The following is a 26,617-nucleotide window of genomic DNA, read 5'->3' on the forward strand; positions in this document are numbered from 1 at the left end:
AAGCCATGCTCTTTAATCCTCATTCAGTATTGCAGGGTTGGATCTTTTTATCATTTCCATAGAGATGTGACCCACCCAATTGTGAGTGGTAACTTTTGATTAGATGGTTTCCATGAAGATGTGTCTCCACCTGTTTACAGTGGAGTTGCTTACTGGAACTCTTTAAGAAGCAACCGTTTTGGAAAAAGCTTTAGAACCAACAGAGCCCACATAGCCAGAGACCTTTGGAGATGTAGGAGGAAGTCACCCCATGGGAAGTCTTATGAAATGAGGAGAGAAAGCTAGAATATATAAAAAGTGTCTTCCCAGCTGAGAGAGGTGTTCAGAACCCAAAGACCCCAGCAGATGCCAGCCACATGACTTCCCAGGTGACAAAACTGTTCTGTATGGCATCAGCCTTTCTTGAGTGAAGGTAATCTCTTGTTGGTTCACTAACTTGGACATTTTCAGGGCCTTAGAACTGTAAACTTGCAATTAATAAATTCCCTTTATAAAAGCCATTGAATTTTTGGTATTTTGCATTCCGGCAGCTTAACAAACTAAAACACCTTCTGTTTTAATTTGCTTTTAAAAAAGGGAATTTATTACATTATAAGTTTACAGTTCTAAGGCCAGAAAAATGTCCAAACTAAAGCATCCAGGAAAAGATACCTTAACTCCTAAGAAAGGCCTATGTCTATCACATGGGAAGGCATATGGCTGGCAACTACTGGTCCTTGTTCCTGATTCCATTGCTTCTAGTTTCTGATGCCAGTGGTTTCCTCTCTAAGCATCTGTGGGCCTTCACTTAATTCCTCCAGACACAACTCTGGTTTCTGACTTGCTTCGCATCTCATGTGAAGGCACATGGTGACATCTGCTGGGCTCCAAACATCCCTGTCGAGGTTTCTGCTCTCTTTGTTGGCACTCCAAGCATTTCTGAGCATCTCTGCCAGCTCTGAAGCAACTGTTCTCCATGCGTCTGCATCTGAGATTTCTCCACAATGCTTCCTCTTTTAAAGGACTCCAGTAAATTCATCAAGACCCAGCTGGAATGGGCACAGTCACATCACCAACTAATCACATCTAATCAAAAGACTGCACCCACAGCTGGGTGTCACATCTCCACAGAAATAATCCAAAGTTTCCCATTCTTAACAGTAGCTATGGCCCCACAAGTTTGGATCAGGATTAAGACATGGCTTTTCTGGGGTACGTAAGAGTTTAAAACTGGCAAATCTTCCTTTTTAGGATAAATCCTCAATCTTTAATGGAGCTCACAACTCTATATGATCTTACATCCACTTACTTCCCTTTAAACCACATTCTCCTAGTTATTCAGTTCCTCACTCTTGTTCTCATATCAGTACATCTACCCATGCTCTTCTTTCTGCCTGTATTCATCCTCTTCCTTGGCTTCCCCACCAGGCCTAACTCTACTCTAACTCTTTTCTCACTAGCTCTCCAGACTAGTTAAGCTTTGCTGCTATACATTATTGTTGCATACTGTACTCCTTTCTGTTTCTGACAAACTTTTCATTTGATTGCTTAATGTGTACTTTTATATTAGACTGCAATTTCTACATTCAGGAACCACTCTTTTCTGTTCACTGCTGTGCCCAGCTCTGTTGAAGTGTAGGGATCAATAAATAATTGTTACTGATTGAATGTTTCTACTACTTCAAGCTTGTTACTTAAAATATGAAGCTATTATTGAATGGAAATAGGGAACTCAAAAGAAGTATCATTTGTAGGAAAAGAAAACAAATTAACTTTCTCATGCTGAATTTGAAGTCAGATAGGACTTCCAGGTCTTCAAAGACATTGAAAGGCAATTGGAAATTTGAAGCTCGAAAGAAAAGGAGAAAAAGACATTAATATGAATATAAAACTGCAAGTATTTATAAATATTTTTATATAGATAAGACAGATAAACCTTTGCAGGGAATCCAAAATGGCCTATGTATGGACATTATCTCTGAGGACTTGATCCTTAAAGCATAAAAATTGATGAGATTTCTGAGGACAAATATAGGAAGGAAACCAATGATTTATCCCTGAGTAATGGTGAAACCAAGGAAATGCTGGTATGACAGGTATGAGTTCAATGGGCTTTTCAAGGAACAGTTGAATTATGTTGGAAAGTTAGATTAAGAGTTTTAAAGACTGCTTGGAAAAGCCACAAAGGCAACTAGTGTCAATTAAGGATACATGAAAAGTTGATGTTAATGTGAAAATAGGGCAAATTTTTTTTCTCCTTAAGAAAAAGGAAGATGCTACCATGTATTAGGCAGAAAGAAATCCAATGAACTGGATTGAATTGAAAACTTGAGGAAAAAAAATTGAGGAGGTAACTTACCAGGAAAAGCAGGGGAGAACATTATTTACTCTTATCATCATTATTGTTATCATCATCATTATTCTCAGCATAGACTTGACAATGCAAGTTGAGAACTCTAGCTTTTCAAATAATAAAAACAGCTACAATTTATTGGATGTTTGCTATCTGCCAAAAATCTGTTACATATCCTTTTACTATCCCATATAATAGAAATTATTACTTTTATTTTAGAAATTATGAAAGTGAGGCTGTGAGATTGCTAACTTGTCCAGGTCATATCATGTCAACAGAGCATCCAATCTGGCTTGTCCAGCTTCAAACCCTGGCACTCAACCAGGGCATGATGCTGTTTTTTCTGCAGAAGAAATCATTTCCTTGAAACAACAAAAAGGCAAAGAGGGAGCTATGCAGAGATTTTGGAGGAGAAGAGGAGGACAGTTGTGTAAGCTTAGGTTGGGATGGTTTCAATTTTCTCGGTAGGAGGTGAGGTTATGTACTGAGAGGGACGGGAGGAAGGCTGGGATTAGGACCTGGAGCAGAGCGGAAACATTTAGAACAGCTGCAGGGAGGCATGCAATAGGGAGTCAACAAGCGATAAATAAAAGGATTGCTGAGATACAATGACGGCCCAGCTAAGGTCAGTTGACTGGGTCAACATTGCTTAGTGACTTGCTTCAGCCTTCGAACATGGGGAGAGAAGTTGGGTAGTAGGAATAATTCAAATATGGGGACTGGTAAAGTGAAAATAGGAAACAAAGAGAAGGGAGTTTTAGGTTGTTTGTGAGTGTATTATTGGCCTGATTGTGTGGTTGTGGTTTTTAGCTTCAGTAAGGTGGAAAGGAAGGGTGTGGGTCACAGCCAAGCAGAAAATGGAATTAATAAGGTACTAAAAAGCATGATGAAGATGAAGATAGAAGAAGGGAAGGTATGGGAGATGTGGAAGGATAGGAATCTCTTTGTGGTCTAATGACAATTAAGTCATAATAATTATAATAATATTAATACCTAAAATGTTATGATTACTCATCTTGGATGAGAACCTATTCCTGTGCTACCATGATTATTTGTGATAATAGCCCCATGAGTTAGTATTATCTCTACTTTATTTATCAGGAAATTAAGAGATAGATGAATTAAGTGTCTTGCAGAGGATTTTAATCCTCCTGCTAAATGGAAGAGAAGAAATGCAGGGCCTGGATTTTGAGCTGCAGGGCCTATGATTCTGTGCACTGAGAACTTCACCTTTGACGAAGGCAGAGGCAGCTTTTGTAGCATAGATTTACATACGGCTCCAGTTTTTTGAGATCCATTAGTAAAAACAGATACATATTTGCTTATATGTAATTCTTATGAAATCCAAGTGCACTTCACACATTTCATGTCATATGAAAGCTTTCCAGGGGCCCAGGGACGGTACACACCTGTTAATTGTTACTAACACTCTCAGACATATTTTATTGGTCAGGCTATAGTGCCCTAAAAGATATTTAGCTCTTGCAGCTGGACAAAGCTGCACGTTTTGAAAGCCTGAAATTTGACCTAAGTGGTGTTGACATTACTGTGACTATGAATGATAGAAGAGGAAACAAAAAATCTTGGTATTTTTTTTTTCTTACAGAGCCCTCTTTTCCCCAAATTAATAACAACAACAGACTTAGAAAATATCTCGAACTACGGACTGCAGCCAGCGGTACAGCTGCACAGTTACGACAGGCCCATGAGGACTCCTGCCTTCCAGGCTGAATCCTTCCACTCACAAGAATCCCCTCGTTGTTTTATTAAAGAGTCCTCTGCACTCATATTTTATTTCATCTTACTACTTTATTTTATTTTATTTATATTGAAATTTCAATGGAAAATACCTGCAAGGCTTGAAATAGATAATTTTAGGAGCCTATATTTATTGTTCTATGATGTAAAAGAAACTGAAAGAGGAAAATGTAATCAAAACTCAATAAAACATATCGATAGATGCATTAATAAGCAAACAACTAGGTTCCAAAGGAGATCTGGATGTGACTGAAGCATGGCATGTGTCCTCAGAAATGCAACTAGTTACATGCTCAACCTGAGGTTTTATTGAATTAATATAACCTGAAATGATACTGCTTAGAGAAATTGATAGACATTTAGATCAATGATTATGATTCAAATCTTGAGATTACTTCATTCTGAAGGGTTTTTGAAAAAATGTTTTCATAATGTAGAGAAAGGAGATAAAGCACATGGCTAGTAGACATAAAAAGTGATCAAAGTATCACTGAGCTCATTCTTAAGGATAAGTAAGATTTTTGATAGGTAACTATCAGAATAAAAACCAATCCAGGTGGATAGTACCTCAGGACCACATCACAGAAGCAAGAAAGTGATGATAATTTTCATGAAGTGACTGTTCTGGTTAGTAGCCCATGCTGTATGCAGAGAAACATGAATTTAGGGAAAGTATAGAATGGTCAATTGAGACCAGTTTTGAAATTCCTTTAATGTATGTTTAATGAATAGAAGCATCATTCTTTTGTCAATAGTGAGCAGTGAAAGAGTTATGAACAAAAGAGCCATGTAATCAGTTATATTTTGGGGGTCACAAATTTACTTAAAAATCTGAATAAAGCAACTACCTGAAACTACACTAAATTACCTTTTCTTCATTTACTTATATGTTTTGGTCAAAGTAATGTGTGGATTTTTATTATATTGATAAATACGATTAGATAACTGAATAAGAGATCCCACCCAATGGCAGAGACTTTTAATGAAGGAGAGACAGGAGAGATAATCTCGATGTGTTCAATCACTTCTATTTCTGTCAGCAAAGCAGACCTGATACCTTGATGAACTATGTTATTTTGAGCAACTAATCCACCAGGGTGGGAGGGACCAAATGCTTAGTCTGCATTGCTGAATTGACAAACCAGGGAGAATCACAGAGGACAAAAATGAGATGAAAGCAGAAAATCTAGGAGATAAACAAGCTTTGAAAGCTTGCTTTCACCTTAATCGTTTCTGAAAATACATGGACACCTTGAGTTGCTGCTCTGAAAAATGTATGGGAATCAGAAAGGAGAAAAGTTTAGCCAAAGGTGAGAAGCCTAAGTGAGAGACTCTTCACAAAAATGTTGGAAAAGGATTCTACTAACATTAAAAAGAAGAAAGACAAATAAAACTACCATGTATAATATGTCAGCAAAACAAGCACACCAAACTAACAAAATCTGTCTTCAACTTGCCATTTGGAAGGAAGGGAAAACTTGTCAACCCTCATTTCAAGTTGTGCTACTTCAGGCTACCTGCATGGTCAGAAAACCTCAGGTAGAAGCTGCAACTAAAGTGATTTAAGATTGTTAATGCCTCCATCCAGTAAGTAGACATAACTTCAAGGAATTGATACCAAAGAGGAATTAAAAAGAGGACTCATTCCCCATTTAATTTTTTGAGACTATTATAACTTTAATACAAAAACAGCATAAGGCAGTATATGAAAGGAGCTTTTAGGCCAGTCCCTTATGGAAACAATCGTAAACTCAAATAATAGGAAGCCAATCCTCATTGTAAAACAACAACAAAAATGATATAGCATGAACTCATTGCATTTATTTCAGGATTTCAAACTTGAATTAATGCTAAAAAATACAATTAGTATAATTCACTACAGGAGACAGGGTTATTTATTGCTTCTTGATATATTGATATTTACTCTCTCCTTTTTCCAAATAAATGCAATTTTTACCTGATAAAAACTTTCCCAGAATGACAATTTACTGGATGGGCATGTGCTTTCCAAGAAAACAGTCTACATTTCCCAAACTTGTTTGGGATGCATGTTTCATTTTTATTGTGATATTCTTACAGTTACTGAATCTATATCTCAGGCAGTACATCACATTAATAAAATAAAGAAGAAAAACAATATGATCATCTAAGTAGATGAGGCAAGAGCATTCAAAACATTCGACAATTCTTTAAAAATGATCAAATTATAAATGGAAGAAATTTCATTAAACTGATAAGGGGTGTAAAGAATCTACAACATTCAGGGCTATTATTATAATTAAAATGAATTAAAATTAGCATTATCTTTAAGATGGCAATGGATTAAAGATATCCAGAAATTGTTTGATACTCTCCCATCAAACCTGGGTTTTAGGCCTCCTCTCCTTGAATCTTGGTAGGCTCTGTGAAGAATATGACAGAAGTGGTGCTGCACAAGTTTCTGGCATCAGGCCTTTAGAAACTAGCAGCTTCTACTTCCTTTCCCTTAGAATACTGTCTTTGGGATCCTGGGCCACCTTGCACGTAAAATGTTCAGTTCCTCCGGCAGCACCTTGCTGGAGATGTCATATGCAGGCACTTAGATTGATAGTCCTAGATGAGCCCACATTCTAATTCATTTCTGCTAAGGCTGTAGACATATAAGTTAAGTCATCTTCGACATTGTTGACCAGCCCGTCTGCCTAATGTACCCTATAGCTGGCCACAGTCAAAAGATACACCTAGTTGAGCCCTTAATAAACTCCTTTTGTATTCATGCTTATAGGGACTTGTATTAGTTTTATTTTTTAATTAGTGAAGTATACAGAAATGTGCAGAAAATACAGAGTTCCCATATTTTACTCTATTATTAACACCTAGGGTGGTGCATTTGCTGCATTTGATGAAAGAACATTTCTATATTTGTGCTATTAACATAGTTCATGCTTTGCTCTAGGGCTTACTGTTTGTATTGTATAGTTTTATGGATATTTATTTTAAAAAATATTTATTCTAGGAACATATATACAACCTAAAATTTCCCCTTTTACCCATATTCAAGTGTATGTATATATATATATATATATATAATTGCTCTTAATTGCATTCACAGTGCTGCTGTACTACCATCGTCACCATCCACTTCCAAATTCTCCATCATCCCAAACAGAAACTCTGCACAATTTAAGCATTAACTCCCCATTCCCTATCCCCATTCTGGCTCCTGGTAACCTATATTGCAGTTTCCAATTCCATGAATTTGTTTATTCTAATTATTTCATGTCAATGAGATCACGGAATATTTGTCCTTTTCTGTCTCATTTATTTCACTCAACATGATGTCTTCAACATTCATCCATGTTATTGCATTTTTCAGATCTTCATTCCTTTTCACTGAATGATATTCCATTGTGTGTATATACCACATGTTGTTTATCTTCATCAGCTGATGGACATCTGAATTGTTTTCATCTTTCGGCAATTGTGAATAATGCTGCTGTGAACTCAATGTAGAACTATCTATTTGAGTTCTTGCTTTTAATTGGGATTATTGGGTCATATAGTAATTCTGTATTTCACTTTCTGAGGAAACAATAGTTTTCCACAGAGATTGCACAACTTTACCTTCCCACCAACAATGGATAAGTATTCTTATGTCTCCACATCCCCTCCAACATTTGTAATTTTCTACTTTTTAATAGTAGCCATTCTAGTTTGTGTGAAAAGGTATCTCATTGTGGTTTTGATTTGCATTTCCCTAATGGCTAATTATATGAAGAATCTTTTCCAGTGCTTTTTGGTCACTCATATATCTTTTTGTAGAAATGTCTATTCAAGTCTTTCTCCCATTTTTCAATTGGTTGTTTTTCTTGTTGTTGAGCTGTAGGATTTCTTTATATATGCTGGATATTAAGCCCTTTTGTATATGTGGTCTCTAAATGTTTTCTCTCATTGTGTAAATTATCATTTTACTTTTTTACTCCTCCTTAAGCATTTTTAAGATAATTTTTAAAAGGTCTTTGTCCAATATGCCCACAATATGGTCTTCTTGGTTGGTGTTTTCCGGATTTTTATCTTCTTCTTTTGGATGAGTCATCATTTTCTGTTTTTTTCTTTGTGATGTATTATTTTGTACACACTGTACATTTTAATATTTTAAAATGCTAACTCTGGGATTTAGTTCCTTGACTGTCTCTTTCTTCTGTTTGTAAACAGCTAGTGATATAACAAAGATTTTCTTGAGTGTCAGGAGCTACCAGACCAAACCAACAAAAGCAAAAGCACACTGTTTAAAGTCTTTACCAATTGGCTTTGTGTTAGCTGGTGTTTTCCTTTAGAGTTCAGCCCTCCTCAAGAAGGTCAGCCCAAGGCAAATGCAAAGTTCAAGGTCCTCCCTGTCTTTCCTGAGACTGTGTTTGATTCTGGGCTTGCTAGTGGTCTTAGGAGCTCTCCTGTATTTAAGAATTTGAATGTCCTAGAGAACAGGTGCTCTACCACAGGACTTAACTCAGTTAAGCCTTTGCCCCAAACTGCCTGACTCAATTACTGTTACATACACCACTTTAGTAGGGGAGGCATTTCCCAGGTCAGTCTTTTCCAGCTGGAAGGAGGCAAGGCCCCCACCAAAGGGCCCTCTAAATGGCCTAGGAAGCAGGTAAGTGAGGGACTAGCAAGGGTAGGAAATTCTCCAGTGGTTCTTTGAAGCTGCGCTTTCTTGATTTGACACGTGCCCAGTACATGCAGGCTTTTAACTATTTTCCATAGTTTTGAAGAAGGGTCATTAATTCAAAAATATTTAAAAATTTTTCTTGAGACATTTTTTTATTCATGAGTTATGTAGAAGTGTGCTGTCTAATTTTAAAATAAGTGAGGACGTTCAGCTATCTTTCTGTAACTGATTTCTAGTATAATTTTATTGTGGTCTGAGATAATACTCTGTTGATATGCATTCTTTGAAATGAGTTAAGTTATGCCTATGGCCCAGAATGTGCTCCTTGTTGGTGAATGTTCCTTGTCAGCTTGAGAAGGGTGTAAATTCTGCTGTTGTTGGAAGAAATATTCTATAAATATCAATTAGATGGAGATGATTGATGGTGCTGTTTAGTTTAACTCTATCCTTTCTGATTTTATGTCTATTTCATCTGCCACTTAATGATAGAGAGGCATTAAAACCTGATTATCATAGTGGATTTGTCTACTTCTCCCTGCTGCACAATCTGTTTTTGCCACATGCATTTTTCATGCTCTGCTTTTTGGTGTACACATACTAAGGATTTCTATGCCTTCTTGGATAATTGTCCTCTCTACCTGAGGCAGTGCCCCTCTATTATCCCTGAAAGTTTTCCTAATATTGACACATCCACTTTTTCAATCACCATCAGGATGGTACATGTTCCTTCATTCCTTCATTTTGAATTTGTATGTCCCTTTATATTTAAAGTAGATATATTGTGGAATTGATATTTTGGATCTTGTGTTTTTCTTTTCCCCCCGACAATCTCTATCTTTTAATTGCTGTATTTAGACTGTTTACATGTTTTCTTCCATTTTCTATTTATTTTCTAATGATGAGGGCTCATTTTTTCCCCCACATTCTCCCACTTCTACCCTCATTTCCCTTGAGGGAGTCACATCACTACCTTCTTGTATATACCTCAAGGAGACTTTGCAAGTACTTTGTAAATCTTCTGCCCAGATTACACTGGGATGTATTGGGACATCACCCTAACCTATGGAAATGATCAAGATCTCTTTCTCTATTCAAGGTTTCATGTAATTATGGTGATTGAATAAACTGACCATTCAAGATAAATTAGTTTTCTATAGAAAATATTATAACTCAGGAATAGAAATGACTCCTGTTAGAGTTTACAATCTAGGAACCTTTACAATAAGCCTTCCTTCGATAACCTATGCTCACAAATTCAATTCTCAGAGTCTATACATTATAGTTAGTCCATATAGTGAGGTATTACAATATTTAAACTTTCATTGTTGGTTATTTCACTCAACATACTGTCCTCAAGGTTCATTCACCTAGTTGCATGCCTCACACCTTCATTGCTTCTTAGAGCTGCTCAATATTCCATTGTATGTACACACCACAGTTCGCTCTTCTATTCTTCAGTCAATGTACCTTTAAGTCATCTCCATTCACTGCAAATCGTGAATACTACCACTATAAACACCAGTGTGCAAATGTCCATTCATGTCCCTGCTTTCAGTTCTTTTAAGTATGTGTTTAATAATGGGTTTGCAGGATCATATGGCAACCCTATACTTAGCCTCTTATGGAACCACCACACTGCCCTCTAGAGTGACTGCACCATTCTACTTCTCCACAAATAGTGAATAGGTACATTCCTCTCTCCACATTTTCTCCTGCATTTGTATCTTTTTGTTTATTTTTAAACAATTTTATTCACATACCATACAATCCAGCCTAAGAAAACAATCAGTTGTTCCTGATATGTAGTTATGCATTTGCCATAACAATCTATATGAGAACATTTCAATTTCTTCTGTTCAGAAAGAAGAGGAGACTAAAAATAAATAAATAAAAAATAAATGAGATGAAAAGGAGAAACAGCAACAACACCCAGAATTCCATACCCCTCCTTATATTTCCTTCTTATTGACATTTAGCTTCGGTATATTGCCTTTGTTACATTTAATGGGAACATATTATAATATTTCTGTTAATTACATACCCTAGTTTGCATTGATTGCACTTTTCCCATATACCATCCATTTTCAACACCTTGCATTGTTGACATTCATGTGCTCTCCCTCATGTAAAAGCATTTTTATTTTTGTATATTTAATCACCATCATTGTCACCTCTAGGCTTTCCTAAGTTATACAGTCTCAGGCTTTATTCTGTTTTTCTTTCTGGTGTCGTACATGCCTCTAACTTTCCTCTTCAACCATATTCACACTCAGCTTTGTTCAGTGTACTTACTGTACTGTGCTACCATCAGATAGTATTATGCTCTCCATTTCTGGACCTTTGCAAACAGTACCTTTGAACATTCTGTACTCCTTTGGCATCCAATTCCCAATCTCTACCATCTTTCTATCTCTGACATCTTGTAACCTCAACTTTGACCAAAGTTCCCTGATTAATGTTAGATTATTAGAGTTTGTTTGAGCTGCCTACCCTTGCTTCTAGTTGAGAAAGCATCTTTTTTCCCATAAGGAGTGTCTCCAGACTTAGTCTTCCATGCCAGAGGGGGAGGGGGCCAGTCTCCAGCATTTGGGGCTTCATTTACAGTTCTGTGTTATAATCTTGGCCCTACTACCCATTCCAGACTGGTGTATGATGTGTGTCTGGTCATGAATGTTCCTGAAACAGTTGTTCCAAAACAGTTTTTGGCTATTTAATAGCTGCTCCAGAGGACTAACTAAATTCCACAGCTCCCTAAGTCACCATCATGCCCCACATCTTCCTCCAGACCTTTTATATTTAGAATGATCATTGATGCAGTTCAGTTAGTAGCTTCCATATTTGCAACTCTTTCCTATTTGTTGTCCTTACTCTTTTTTTTATTTTCAGGTTTAGCTTTTTTTTTTTTTTTTTTTAGCTTTTTTATTGTGTAGTATAACATACATACAAAGCAAAGAAATAAGAAAGCAATAGTTTTCAAAGCTCTCTTCAACAAGTAGTTACAGGACAGATCCCAGAATTTGTCATGGGCTACCTTACGATTCTCTTAGATTTTTCCTTTTAGCTGCTTTCCTTCTAGCTGTTCCAGAACATAGGAGGCTAGAAGGTGTACATATTTTTTTATCATCACAATCAACTTTCTTTCTTTCTTTTTTTTGTGAAAAATAACATATACATAAAAAAGCAATAAATTTCAAAGCACAGCACCACAATTAGTTGTAGAATATATTTCAGAGTTTGACATGGGTTATAATTCCAGATTTTTATGTTGTTACTTCTAGCTACTCTAAGATACAGGAGAATAAAAGAGATATCAATTTAATGATTCAGTAATCATATTCATTTGTTAAATCTTATCTTCTCTGTATAACTCCATGATCACCCCTGATCTTTCTATCCTTCTCTTTAAGGGTATTTGAGCTATGGCCATTCTAACTTTGTCATGTTGAAAGGGTCTATCAATAATATGGGATAGGGAGATGGAAATATCTGATGTTCTGAAGAGGCTGGGTCCTTTGAATTTCAGGACCTATCTGATACAGGGACCCATCTGGAGGTTGTAGGTTTCTGGAAAGTTACACTAGTGCATGGAACTCTTCTGGGATCTTTATATATATATATATATATATATATATATATATATATACACACACACATATATCAATATATATATCTATATATATATCTATATCTATATCTATATCTATATATATCTATATCTATATCTATATATATATATATATATATATATATATATATTGCCCTACATGTTCTTTATGATCGGCTGGAATGGTCCTGATTGTGGGTTGGCAGGTTATGATAGGTAGCAAGGTCTAACTGAAGCTTGTGTAAGAGCAACCTTCAGAGTAGCCTCTCGACTCTATTTGAACTCTCTCTGCCACTGATACTTTATTAATTACACTTCTTTCCCCCCTATTGGTCAGGACGGAATTATTGATTACATGGTGCCAGGGGCAATTTATCCCTAGGAGTCATCTCCCATGTCTCCAGAGAGACTTTCAAATACAGATGTCATGTCCCATGTAGGGGGGAGCAGAGAGAAGTGTTGCCCTTACTCTTTGTTTTCTTTTTTGTCTTCTACTTTTGTTTTGTCTCCTCATGCTTTGATTGAGCATTTTATGTGATTGCATAATGTTGAATCAACTACATAGTATGATCTCTGAGTTTTGTAAGAGAAGAAGATAGCATAATCTATTACTTCCTCTATGTATTCACATTTACAATAGAAATAGCTGAACATGGCTCTTGTAAAAGGTAGAATTTCACTTTTCTAAAAGAGAAGAATAGTTGTTCCTCTATGTATTCATGCAACTATTTCTTCAGGGACTTTTGAAATGTTAGCAGCCATATTTACACATTGGTTAGGGTCCAACAGAGGGAGATCTAGGACAGAACTGGCAAAGTACCCCTAAACACATTTGTCTCAGGTATTCAATTCAGACAATAAATCTGCCACTCGCTCCTATACCATTCTCATATTAATTTCAGTTAGAAGCCCGAGTTTCTTTTTTAAAACTTTAGGTACACAAGGATATTTTGGCTACTACTTTATTGCAGTAAGTATTTGAGAAAGTTAAGATGCAAATATAGCTGTTATGCATAATGTGGGAAGAAAACATTTTTTACTGTGAACTTGTGAGGTTGCCTAGGTGAGCACTTCCAAACTTCAAGTACGTATCTTACCTTTATATAAATCTTCGTATTGGAAAGTTGAGAGAGAGTAACCACACTCTTATCAATTAATTATTCATTATTTTCCTCTAAAATGAGAATACTAAGATGCACAGTGTATATTTCAAGTAAAATTGAATAAAGAGTTGATGGTGTGGTGGATGGTGAGGAGGAGGTTGATTTTTTTCCTCAAAGTATTTTCATATTGAGGCACTCTTTCTCTCAATTCAATGGTATTGGTTCAATTTTATGCAAATAAATAAGTTGGTATAGGTCAGAATTAATGACTGCATTAAAAGTAAAACGGTGAAAATAGTGTTTTTGTTCAAAGTTTTATAATTTGAGCACAGCAATAGGGAGAACCTGCATAACCAATCTGCAAATCCAAAGTATTGAGATCATTTGGAAGATACTTGACTATCCTATAAATAAGGCCAGTAAAATTCCAACTCTTTCTTTTACTGTCAGGCAACAATTACGAGAATTAGTTGATGTGTTGCAAGGAAACTAGATGCAGTACAACTTACATGGATTTCCCTGTAGATTACATGGTTCTTATTTATTACTCCCTTGTTGGTTTAAAACAAAGCTGAATTATTTGTAGGCATAATCTATAACTATTCTGTTTTTTGGCAGGTCCTCACACCAACCATGAAACCTACATTGCTTAGTTTTATTTATTAATTTAGCACACATCAAGGATATTTACAATCCCAAGTTGTGCTGTGGTTGAATTTAGTATATTTCACTTAAAACACTTTTAAGTATTTTTTAATATTATGTCCTGATGTGGTACTTGCATAACTTTGAAATTTAAAAATATTTGGCAAATGTACTTGCATTTGTTAAAATTGTCCCCATCCTACACATACCTAATTGAGACTGAGTCAATTTTATTTTACTTGAAATATACACTGTGCATCTTAGTGTCTTCATAGCAGGTCATATGGGTCATCCCAATTGGAAAACAAGACTTCAGATGCTATTTCCTTTACCTAAGCTAATTGCAAACAAATGTTCCCTTTGTCAGTAAGGAAAGGAAAAAAAAATTAAGCCCAGTGGAATAGCTCTTTCTGTGTTTGTTTCTGAGATTCTAATTTCTGGCAGCCTATGTAAACCAAAGATCTTATTTTTTCCTTTTGTTTCTCCTCAGTCAGAGGATCACTTTGGTATACTAATTTTACCCTCCGTCTGACTTCTATTATTTAATTTAACTTAAGAATACTAATAATTAGAATTTATTTTGGGTCCTAAAGTATATAATGCAACTCATTATAGAAATTTTCATCTATTGGCCAGGAAGAAATAAACAAGCTCAAATTGTTAGCATGACAGGTTTCTAGAAGAACAAGATCCAAATGTCACAGGAAGAAAAATGCTAAGTTTCCTAGTAGTACTGGCCATACAGAAAAGCCAGTCTCTAAAGCTGATCAGGTTCCTTAAGTTTTGCACAGGAAAAACTTAGCCCACTGTAGAAAGAGAGCCCAATAAATGCAAAGAACAAGCTGTTATATTCTTTATTTCATACTTGCATCACCAAGTGCCTATTCTGAGATTATTTTCTTTTTGTAAGGCCTTGAAGGTTAGGAACCTATTTAGCCACTGTAAAGTTAAATCATTTGCTTGCTGCATTAGCTATAACACTACATTCTCAGCATAGCCATTTGGCCACCTGTACTCAGCATGTCCTCACACATGGTCATTAACTTTGAAAACTAAAGCAAGCCAAACAAATCCCGAGGAATAAATGGGTTGCCATAAGAAAACAATTAAAAAGTCACCTGTTGTGAAAAAACATATTTAATCAAACCTGGGCAAAGAGACCACCCAAGATTTAAGAGAATGTTTCCTACAAGCCCTGTATTTACAATACAGGTGCATTGTTGTGAATGAGTAATTGTGATGAATATATTTAGTTGCTATGTGTGAGCACTCAGAATAAAGGCTCCTGATACGATGAAAAATTATATTATTTTATTCTTTACTTAAAAATACTGAAGATCTATTTTTCTTTTTAAAAATAAAAACGTATTTTGCACAAAATCAAGCATTAATGAGATTATTAAAAGCAATTGTTAAATAGACTATTCATTGTATACATCAATATTTTGGGTTATAAATTATGTTAAAATTTGAGAAATGAATTTTTTTTTAAGAAATTGTGGGTCTACCAAACAATTATGTAAAAAATACAGAATGCTCATTTACTGCCCCATTGTTAACTCATTGCACAAATGTGGAACATTTGTTACAATTGATGAAAGCATATTTTTAAAATTGTACTATTAGCTATAGTCCATTATTTAACTTAGAGTTCACAGCTTGTGTCGTGCAGTTATAGACTTTTTGAAAAATTTTAATTCTTGTATCATAGATACAACTTAAAATTTCTCCTTTTAACCACATTCAAATATATAATTCAGCTTTTATATATAAATATATATTCACTTTGGTGTTTTACTAACAGCACCAGCCATTATCAAAACTTTTCCATTGTCCTAAATTAAACAGTACATTTTATGCCTTAGCTACCTACGACCTACTACTACCCCAGCAGGAAAAACGCATTCTATAGCTGTTGAAAGATGAATAATTCTACATACTATTTCCAAATGTTCTAATCGATCAGTTCTTTACTCAGGATTGGTTATTTCAAGCACAGTCTTGAGATTTCCAACATGAACATTTAAAAATATTTCAGAACAATTAAATTACTGCATTATATATACAATTTTTAAGTTACTAAATTTTAAAATTTATGGCATTAATGGAGGAAAGCCATCATTGCATTATTTTACAATGAATACTAAATATTATAAGTTCAAACAAAGCGATACAATTTGTATTGAGTACTTTTAGGAGAAAATATGTACACACTTTCACTCATATATGAAAACACATTAAAAAAGAGAGTGCTGGGTGGGCCGCGGTGGCTCAGCGGGCAAAGTGCTTGCCTGCTATGCCGGAGGACCTCGGTTCGATTCCCGGCCCCAGCCCATGTAACAAAAACGGAGAAACAGAGTACAATAAAACAAGAAAATGTTTAAGATGTTTCCCTTTCTTCCTTCCTTCCTTCCTTCTATCTTTCCTTCCTTCTCTCTGTCTTTCCTTTAAAAAAAAAAAAAAAAAAAAAAAAAAAAAAAAAAAAAAAAGAGAGTGCTATGAACAGAATGGTAATATTAATGCTATTAGATAAGGTAATTATTAAGTTACAATATTGAATCAGATGTCACCATTGAATACGTTAGTAGAATCCTCACGCTTTGAGAGGTGGTAATGACAAAATTATAATATGATGGAAATTGTAAATTTCATTTATGGCTATTCCAAAAATCTTAATGAAAACTGTTTCTTCTAAATAGTATTTGCTTTGTCCACTTACATAAGCAGAAAATTTGAATGTCATATCTAAAATTTATAGAAAAGTAACTGAAATAAATTTTTGGACCTGGGATTCTATGTCTGTTAAAATGGGGACAAATATTCTTTTTGTGTAGAGTCAGTAAAGTATGCAAAGTGGTTAGGGATTTGGATGACTAGGGTTTAAAATCCATCTCTACCATTGATGAGCTGTGTGATAAAAGGCAAGTTTCTTAAATTATCTGTTCCTCAATTTGTTCATCAGAGAAATGGGCCTAAGTTAGAATCTACCGAATAGATAATTTTTTCACTTGTGAGATAAAATTATGATTGTGAAATTAAATTACTGATTATTAAATTATGTAATATAAGTTAGGTACTGGGATACCACAAGTGCTATTTAAGGATTTGTTATCGATGATGATGCTGTTATAACATATTTCAAAGGCTTCTGATGATTATATATACATATATATATAAATATATCCTTATACATTCCAAAGCAGCTCCTTGTACAATTCATGACTAGATAATAAAATGTTTTTATCATTTCAATTTGAATTAGTCTTTCAAAAGCATAATATAGTCAGAAACTTAATGCTTGAGTAGGTATATAAATTAATGAATTTACTACAAATTATATAGTGAGAAGTGACAAATGTTTATCTGTCCATGTTTTAGAATATCGGAAAAATGCAAGTGCATGCAACAGAATGATGTTTAATAGTTCACCTCGTTTATAGAGCCTTAGCTAACCATTGTGACCTTTTTATTATTTTTCTCTATTTTATCTATGTAAGACATATCCTCTCAAAGAAATATACTGTAGATATTCTGCAGAGCTTAAACACAGTATTTCCAAAACTATTCCTATAAACCTTCTTCTTTAAGTATGTCTACTTTGCCAGTATATTTAGTTTACCTATTTTTAATAATAATTTTTTTCAATTATTACTTGATTTCCTTTGATCTCCCAGTGTTTTATCCCACACAACTACTTGATCACGTTTCTATGAATTCTACTTCCTAAACAGCACTTAGATTCTTCCTGTTGTTTTCTTTCTGATGGCTTGGTTGGACCCTCAACATCTTTTCTATAGAATGATTATAACAGTTTTCTACTTGTTCTCTCAAACTTTTGTCCTGTCCTCCTAAATCTGTCCTCTGTCTATATACTTGCTATATATCAGCACTCCCTTTGGCTACAGAATGAAGTTAAAACTCACTTGGCTTAGCTCTCTCTCCACTCCCCTTTTTCCTCCCCTTTTTTCCCATTCCTCTCCTCTCCTCTCTTCCTTCTCCTCTTCTTTCCTTCCCTTCTTACACTCTGGCTATACCAAAATGCTAGTCATTCTCGGAAAGTATCATGTCCTTCCATGTCTTCATGATTTTGCATTGTCCTCTCGGGCATATTCTTTTTTTTCTTTAATTAGTGAATCCCATTCATTCTTTACTAGCCAGACTAGTATTTTCTCCTTTGTGAATTTCCCCTTGACAGCTCAGAATAGAAGATTCTGTCATCCTCTCTCCCAACACAATGCCTTCAATTGCGGGATTTACCAAATCCTATTGAAATTGCTTTGTTTTGTTTTTCCACCATTGAACTGAAAGCTGCATTTTGGCAGGATTCTTGTTTTTCTGTATTTGTATCTTTTAAAATATGTCAATTTTTATTTCCAGACAAAAATTTTCTAAAATCTATCATTTATTATTATTATTACCATTATTATCACTATTATGCTATAAAATCAAGGCTGCTTTTACACCAAAAGTTGGAAAATGTATATGCTTAGGAAAAAATCTTCTAAATTCAATGTATAATGTATACAAAAATTTGACTAAAGTTGATTGTTTGTGTGTGTGTGTCTGTTTGGTTTTAAATAAACATGTGAATACCTTCTCATGGACCCAGAAAAATCCAGGGATGTATTATTGGGAACCACTAATTTAACCTACAAAGTTTAGTTTAGTTTAAGTTCAAGAATATTTGAAAGGAACCCCAAGAGCTTATTACATGATTATTTGGAGATGCATTGCACCTAGGAGAGATCGAGGATGAAGAACCTGACAAATAGTCCTTGAAGGAATGAGCATGTTAAGAACAACCAGCCTGTCAATTCATGTGATTTGAAGGATGATGACTCTCTCTATCAAATCATTACAAATCAACTCTTTTTTACTGTACTTTCAGTTCCTCCCTACCTTCCCTTACACTTTAGTTACATTATATACATCTATCCAACCTTTTCCCTTTCACTTAATGTCTTCCACACTACAAAACTCTCATTTTCCTTTAAATTAAAATACTTCTTCTAACAACATTGCAGAATTTTTTTGACTTATGCCCATTTTATGGCAAATTAGCAGAGACATTTGTATAATTTCTGTTTATATGTAATATGCTATTTATACAAATTCATTAAAGTCAAATTCTTACTTCTACAATACCTTTACATAATGGGTGTGTTATATTTATTATTTAATGGTTGCAAGAAAGGAACAAGGTACAGTTTTCTAACTTTCAAAAGAGAAAGAAATAAGCACCTGACATGTGGATAGCAACTTGTAATTCTTATTCTGCTTTGAAACAACTAGATTCTTATTTTGGCTATAACAAAGACCAAAAAGAGTTGTTTGATGTCTTCTTTTTAATTTTATTTATGACTAAAAGGGGAAAATTTCCTTTTTTATCTTTCTTGAAGGATAAGGGATACAAACTAATGAGCCAATATATAAAAAATGTTTTGGACTTCTCAGTAAAATCGATGAGAATAATAATGGTAAAAAGAGTACATATAATAATGATAATGGCATTATTATACTATTTTGAGCTATTTTATCAGGATTTTGAGTTTAACTAAAATCCATGCATGGTTCAAAGAATCATTTTATACTAATAGACTATTATTCGGTGGTTCTTAGTTGAAAATAATTCTGAATCAGCAGTCTAGTTGAATAAGAAATTTAATATGGATCAGCTGTGGCTTGTCTCCAATGTGCCTTTGACAGAAGAAATAGGTTGTAAGTTCTTAGTGTCGTCTTTGAATATTTCCTATCACATTTTCCCTTGAATTATAATTTTAATATGCTCAAAGTCTACGAAATAATTCAAAACCAAATAAAAATGAAAAGAGAACGCTCACCGTGTTTCTCCTGGGGCTCTGGGAATGAGCAGAGCGATCAGCAGCAAAGACCACCAGCGAAGAACAACCATCTTATTAAACAGCAGGAAGGAGCACTCCAGGAAGGACTAGAGGAACCCCAAATAAAGTTCTGTAACATGAAAGGGTACGTGCCTGGAGGGTGAAAGGCAAGATGGCTGTGAACTTCTGAAAATGGTAAATAAAATAGCATGGCAATGTAAAATGAGAAAACACTCCTAATATAATGTGAGCCACACACAGAAACAAATTCAGAATATTCTTCAACTTGACAATTCTTAATTAAGGTTTGAAATATCTTAAAGTTGTACAAACTATTCTTTTAAGTGAATATTAGAAGTCAACAGATGGTATTAATTCCTTTAGGTAACATTTTCATGAACAGTGGCAGTCAGCAAGATGAATTAAAATTTATTAATTTGATAGTTCCAATAATGGCTTCTGGTGACTTGGACCATCTATCTTAAGTATGACTTGTCTCTTATCACTTTTGCCACTTAACATTTTTCTTATCTCTCCTTAAAATGCTGCTCAAAAGCATCTTCTTCCTAATACCTTCCAAGAACACACTCACCGTATATGAACAAACCCATCACAAGTTTTGTAGTTCTGTCCAGCTGCTTCTGGTTCTGATTGTATACTCAATATATTCCTGCCTCACATATTTTCATGTATGCTTGGAACTTGCTTTATTGCCTTCTGCAGTTCGGGTGGTTTCATGTGACCATTTTCCTTAGAGAAATGCTGCATCTTTCCCTTTGCTTAGTGTGTGGCAATTTAATGTTAAGGAGTTTTCTGCCACTTTTGTAATGTATCCTAAAGAGCTTGAAATAGGGTATGGCAGAAATAACTTTTTAATGGGTCAGACTCCCTATTGTTTTTTCTTAAAACACACTCATATATCACGTGCATTTCATCCATTTTCCACTGCTTCTCATCTACTTAAATGCAACATTTATTATTTTATTAATAGTCTGCATTTTGTCTCTTTCATAAAGCCTTTCTTGAGTATTGCATCCAATACTAATGTCTTCATTGAACTACAGCTGGTCTTGAAATATGCACTCTGTTATGTAGCAATAAGATCTCTTAATTATATGAATTATATATATATATATATTATAAATATATATATACTTGTAGCATAGAGAGACGAAGAGATTTTTTCAGGCTCACGGTCATTAAGTGAGATGATACAAAAGCGTTAGCATTAAGTGAAGACTCTGAAGATTAGAAATTACTATAGGCAATGGTGGTAATCATACTAACTTAACTGCCTCACTTGAGATATTTTTTTGTCCGTAATTAGACTCTATGTTCCGTTAAAAATTTTTTTTATTATCTTATGTACCATTTGTAGCTTAGCAAAGTGGACAAAGCATTTGCTAATTGTTTTATATAGCAGAGAGACAGATAACAGGGAAAAGAGGAAATACAAAGAACTAAAAAAAAAATCCTTCCTAGACAAAAAGTATGCAAGGATCAGCTGGTTGCATGCAAGAATTGCTGGGGAGGTAGAGGCTGTTTGGAGACGCTTCCAGAGAAAGAAGAAAGCTGAAAAAATCTATTCTGTGGACAGTGTCTGGCCTAAATATCAGTTCTACAAAACTAAAAATATAAAATTATTTAGTTCCACGCCTGTGAAGTTTTCAGCTTTTATTTCCTTTATATTTTTCTATTACTCTATTGCTTATAAATGGATATACAACCAAGATACAAAAGAATTAGGTATAATTATTTTCTGTGGGGCATAGAATTCATTAAGAGAAAAATAGTATTAATGGAAACTGCAGTGCACAGTTATAGCCCAAAGAAAAATCTACAAAATAGATTCCAGAAACATTACAATAAAATGTTAGACAAAGTGGGAACCAGGAAGGGAAATGAGTTTTAACAGAAAGAAAAGAAGTTTATAGCTTTGTGTGGCTTAAGGGGGAAAAAAGCTCACCCACATTGCTCCCTTTAAGAGTTTTTCCAAGTTTAACTAGTTGCATGGAGGTTCCCATATGGCCGTTAAAGAATTATATTATTAAATAGAAAAATAATAAGTATATTAAAAACAGTATATAATCATGCTAGTATTATTAGAAGGGCAGAGCCATGCCATGAGCACATTATATTTAAGAGTTTAGAGAAGTGGGTAGTCAATAAACACCGTATACAACGTAGCCTTTGAGAGCCTATGTTTTAAATCCAATAAATAACTAAATAAATAATGCAGTCTTGATAATCTTCAAAATAGAAAGTAAACGGTCCATTAAAATAACATATTAAGAAATCTTATTGAATCATGCATGGGACCGTTCGAGTGCCCATTATTATGTCAAATGAACGTATCCATCTTATTACCCACACAAAAAAGTATCTTAAAATCCACTTTCAACAATGTGATAAATTCCCATTTTTAGTCAACTATTGATCATTGTTTCTAACTTGAAATTTTACGACTTTATGATACTGCTACAATCATTTCTTTAAAGTGGCATGTTTTGATGGTTCAGTTTAAGGGAGGAAATAGCAGTCAACATTTTCTCAACCTAGAGCTAGTATCCAACAGAATGGATCTTAAGTGGGTTAAGTGCTCTTATTCACAGTCATAATGAAAGAGATAAAGAAATAGACTTCTTTTCCAAATACACTGCAATCAGACAAATCAGCAGTCTACAGGAAATCATGTAAGTCATATTCCATCAAATGCTAAGGGTGCAGACTCGACTTGATGGTTCACTGGATGCACACCGTGTGAGGATGTTATGTCTGTTTTCTGAATGGAGAACCCATTTCATACAGATCTGTAAAACACACTAATCCAGATGTATTCGGTTTCTTATGGACATACTAATTAAGTCACATTTCTCCCCACTTCTGTCCTTTTAAACGTGCAAGGCTCTTGAGTCTGGCTTCCAGACATACCTCCAATGTTAGGATGAAAATTGCTCACTCAGTTACCACAGGCCTTGGAACAGAATGCTCTGGTCACTGGTTCACAAACTCAGATTCTTTGACAATTTCACAACTTCCAGTCTACTTCGCTGTCCATAAGCTGTCCCTTCTCAGGTCTTGCTGATTAAATTTTAGTTTTATGTCTTTGATGCCTATACCCCTGAATTTGCTACAACCAGGTTTATTTTCTCCACCTTTCCCCTCTGGTAGTTCTTTCTCCTGAGTCTTCTCTAGCTGGCATTTTAATTAAATTTTTTTTTTCTATCAGACAAATTGTAGGTTTACAGAAAAAACATGTAAAAATACAGTGTTTCCATATTCCCCCTTATTATTAACTATTTTTTTTTTTTTTTTTAATCATGGGCAGGCACCAGGAAATGAACCTGGGTCTCCGGCATGGCAGGCAAGAATTCTGCCTGCTGAGCCACCGTGACCCACCCTATTATCAACTATTAACACATTATTATTAACACATTATTATTAACATTTTGCACTAGTGTGGTACTTTGTTACAATTGCTGAAAAAAATTATAGTGTTAACTAAAGTTCATAGTTTACATTATGGTGTATTTTTTTCCCCAATATATCAGCCTATTACTATAGCTTGCATTATTGTGGTACATTAGTTATAATTCATGAAAGAATATTTTTATAATTATACTATTCATTATAGCTTATCCTTTACAATAGGGTTTGCAGTGTTGTTCACTTATGTTTTATCTTTTAATTTTTATTCTTGTAATATATATATCATTTCCCCTTTCCACTACATTCACATACATAACTCAGTTGTTAACTGTTGTACTCACAATGTGGTGCTACCACTTTCACCATCCATCCCCACAACTTTACAATCAACTCAAAGAGAAATGCTGTACAAATGAAGCATTAATATCCTGTTGCCTATCTGCAACTGTCCCCTCATAATCTATATTCTAGATTCTAGAACAATGAGTTTACTTATTCTAGTTATTTCACATCAGTGAGACCATAAAATATTCGTCCTTTTCTGTCTGGCTTATTTCATTTAACATGATGTCTTCAAGTCTCATCCATGTCGTTGCATGAACCAGAATGTCATTCATTTTTAATACTGAATACTATTCCATTGTATGCATATTCCACATTTTATTTATGCATTCATCAGTTAATGGCCACTTAGATTGCTTCCATCTTTTGGTATTTGTGAATAATCTACTATGAACATTGGAGTACAATTATCCATTTGAGTCACTGCTTTCAATTATTTTGGCTATATACTTAATAGAGGGTTTGCCAGGTCAGATGGTAATTCTATCCTTAGCTTTTTCTGGATCTTCCAAACTGTCTTCCACAGTGGCTGCCCATTTTACATTCTCACCAACAATGAATGAGTGTTCCTGCACCTCCACATCCTCTGCAACACTTGTAAATTTCTGTTTTTATAATAGTAGCCATTCTAGTGGGTGTGAAATCGTATCTCTTTGTGGTTTTGGTTTGCATTTCCTTAATACCTAATGACGTTGAGCACATTTTCATTTTGCTTTTTACCCATTTGTATATCTTCTTTGGAGAAATGTCTATTCAAATATTTCACCCATTTTAAAAATTGGGTTCTTTGTCTGCTTATTGTTTTGTTGTAGGATTCCTTTATATATTCTGGTTATTAAACTCTTATCAGAAATATGGTTCCCAAATATTTTCTCCCATTGAAAAAGTTGTCTTTTCACTTTGGTGATGGAATCTTTTGATGCACAAAAGTTTTTTTTTTTTTAACTTTTTTTATTAATTAAAAAAATTAACAAACAAAACATTTAGAAATCATTCCATTCTACATATATAATCAGTAATTCTTAATATCATCACATAGTTGCATATTCATCATTTCTTAGTACATTTGCATCGATTTAGAAAAAGAAATAAAAAGACAACAGAAAAAGAAATAAAACGATAATAGAGAAAAAAAAAAAACTATACGTACCATACCCCTTACCCCTCGCTTTCATTTACCACTATTACAAACTGAATTTATTTTAACATTTGTTCCCCCTATTATTTATTTTTATTCCATATGTTTTACTGTTCTGTTGATATAGTAGCTAAAAGGAGCATCAGACATAAGGTTTTCACATTCACAGAGTCTCATTGTGAAAGCTATATCATTGTTCAATCATCATCAAAAAATACGGCTACTGGAACACAGCACTACATTTTCAGGCAATTTCCTCCAGCCTCTCCACTACATCTTGAACAACAAGTTGATATCTACTTAATGCGTAAGAATAACCTCCAGTATAACCTCCTGACTCTGTTTGGAATCTCTCAGCCATTGACACTTTGTCTCATTTTACTCTTCCCGCTTTTGTTCGAGGAGGTTCTCTCAGTCTCTTGATGTTAATTCTCAGCTCATTCTAGGGTTTTTCTCAGTCCTTTGATGCTGAGTCTCAGTTCATTCCAGGATCTTTGTTCCACGTTGCCAGGAAGGTCCACACCCCTGGGAGTCATGTCCCACGCAGAGAGGGGGAAGGTGGTGAGACTGCTCATCATATTGGCTGGAGAGAGAGGCCACATCTGAGTAACAAAAGAGGCTCTCTCTGGGGGTGACTCTTAGGCCTAAATTTTAAGTAGACTTGACCTATCTTTTGTGGGGTTAAGTTTCATGTGAACAAACCCCAAGACTGGGGGCTCAGCCTATAGCTTTGGTTGCCGACACTGCTTGTGAGAATATCAAGAATTCAACTTGGGGAAGTTGAATTTCTCCCCACTCTCACCATTCCCTGAAGGGGGCTTGCAAATACTTTTCCAGTCACTGATCAAATCATTCTGGGATTCATCAGGAGATCACTTTGGACAAACCAACAAAATCTCATGTGCTACCTGAGATTCTAAGTACTTATGACATTCAATCAAACTATCTACATGAGTTATATTAGGAAATGCTCTAGTCAAAATCTAAATTTTGTAACAAATAAACATTTTTTGCTTTAGTCTCACACATAATGTGACATTTTAAAGTATTAGTTATCATCTATTTTCAGCACCCTGCAATAACGACAATCATTTGTTCTTCTTCATGCGAAAACATTTTTAAAATTTGTACATTGTACATTTCACTATTATTATACACTCTAGGCATTCCTAGATTATACCATCTCGATCTTTAACATCTATCTTTCTTTCTGATTTCATTTATGTCCCCACCCCTCCTCCCTCTATCATTCTCACATGCAGCTTCATTCAGTGTTTTAACATAATTATATTACAGCTAGGTAGTATTGATGTACAAAAATTTTTAATTTTGATGTGGCCCCATTCATCTATTTTTTCTTGTGCTTTGAGTGTAGAGTCTAAGAAATTATTGTCTAACACAAGATCCTGAAGTTGCTTCCCTACATTCTCTTCTAGGAGCTTTATATTATTGGTTCTTATATTTAGGTCATCGATCCATTTTGAGTTAATTTTTGTATATTGTGTGAAATAGGGGCCCTCCCTCATTCTTTTCCATACAGAAATTCAGTTTATCCCAACACCATTTGTTGAAGAGATTATTCTTTCCCAATTGAGAGGACTTGGAAGCACTGTCAAATATCAATTGGTCATAAATGTGTCCATTTCTGAATTATAAATTCAATTCCATTCATCTATATGCCTACCCTTTTGCCAATGCCATACTATTTTGGCCACTGTTCACTATAACAAGCTTTAAAGTCAGAAAGTGTGAGTCCTCCAAAATCGTTCTTTTTTTTC

General features: G+C 34.7%; 1 long non-coding RNA gene across 1 annotated transcript in view; it reads right to left on the minus strand.

Moving 5' to 3' along the window:
* The window catches only part of LOC143679434 (uncharacterized), a 51,383-nt gene extending 27,578 nt beyond the window's left edge, over positions 1 to 23,805 (minus strand). Inside the window, exons 1-2 of the long non-coding RNA XR_013173761.1 lie at positions 23,701 to 23,805; positions 19,931 to 20,083 (exon numbers count right to left, since the gene is read on the minus strand). This is a non-coding gene — a long non-coding RNA (uncharacterized LOC143679434). The remainder of the gene's footprint in view (positions 1 to 19,930; positions 20,084 to 23,700) is intronic.
* Between the last annotated feature and the right edge of the window lie 2,812 nt (positions 23,806 to 26,617).

This window comes from Tamandua tetradactyla, chromosome 4, assembly GCF_023851605.1.
Source record: "Tamandua tetradactyla isolate mTamTet1 chromosome 4, mTamTet1.pri, whole genome shotgun sequence".
Lineage (NCBI taxonomy): Eukaryota > Metazoa > Chordata > Mammalia > Pilosa > Myrmecophagidae > Tamandua > Tamandua tetradactyla.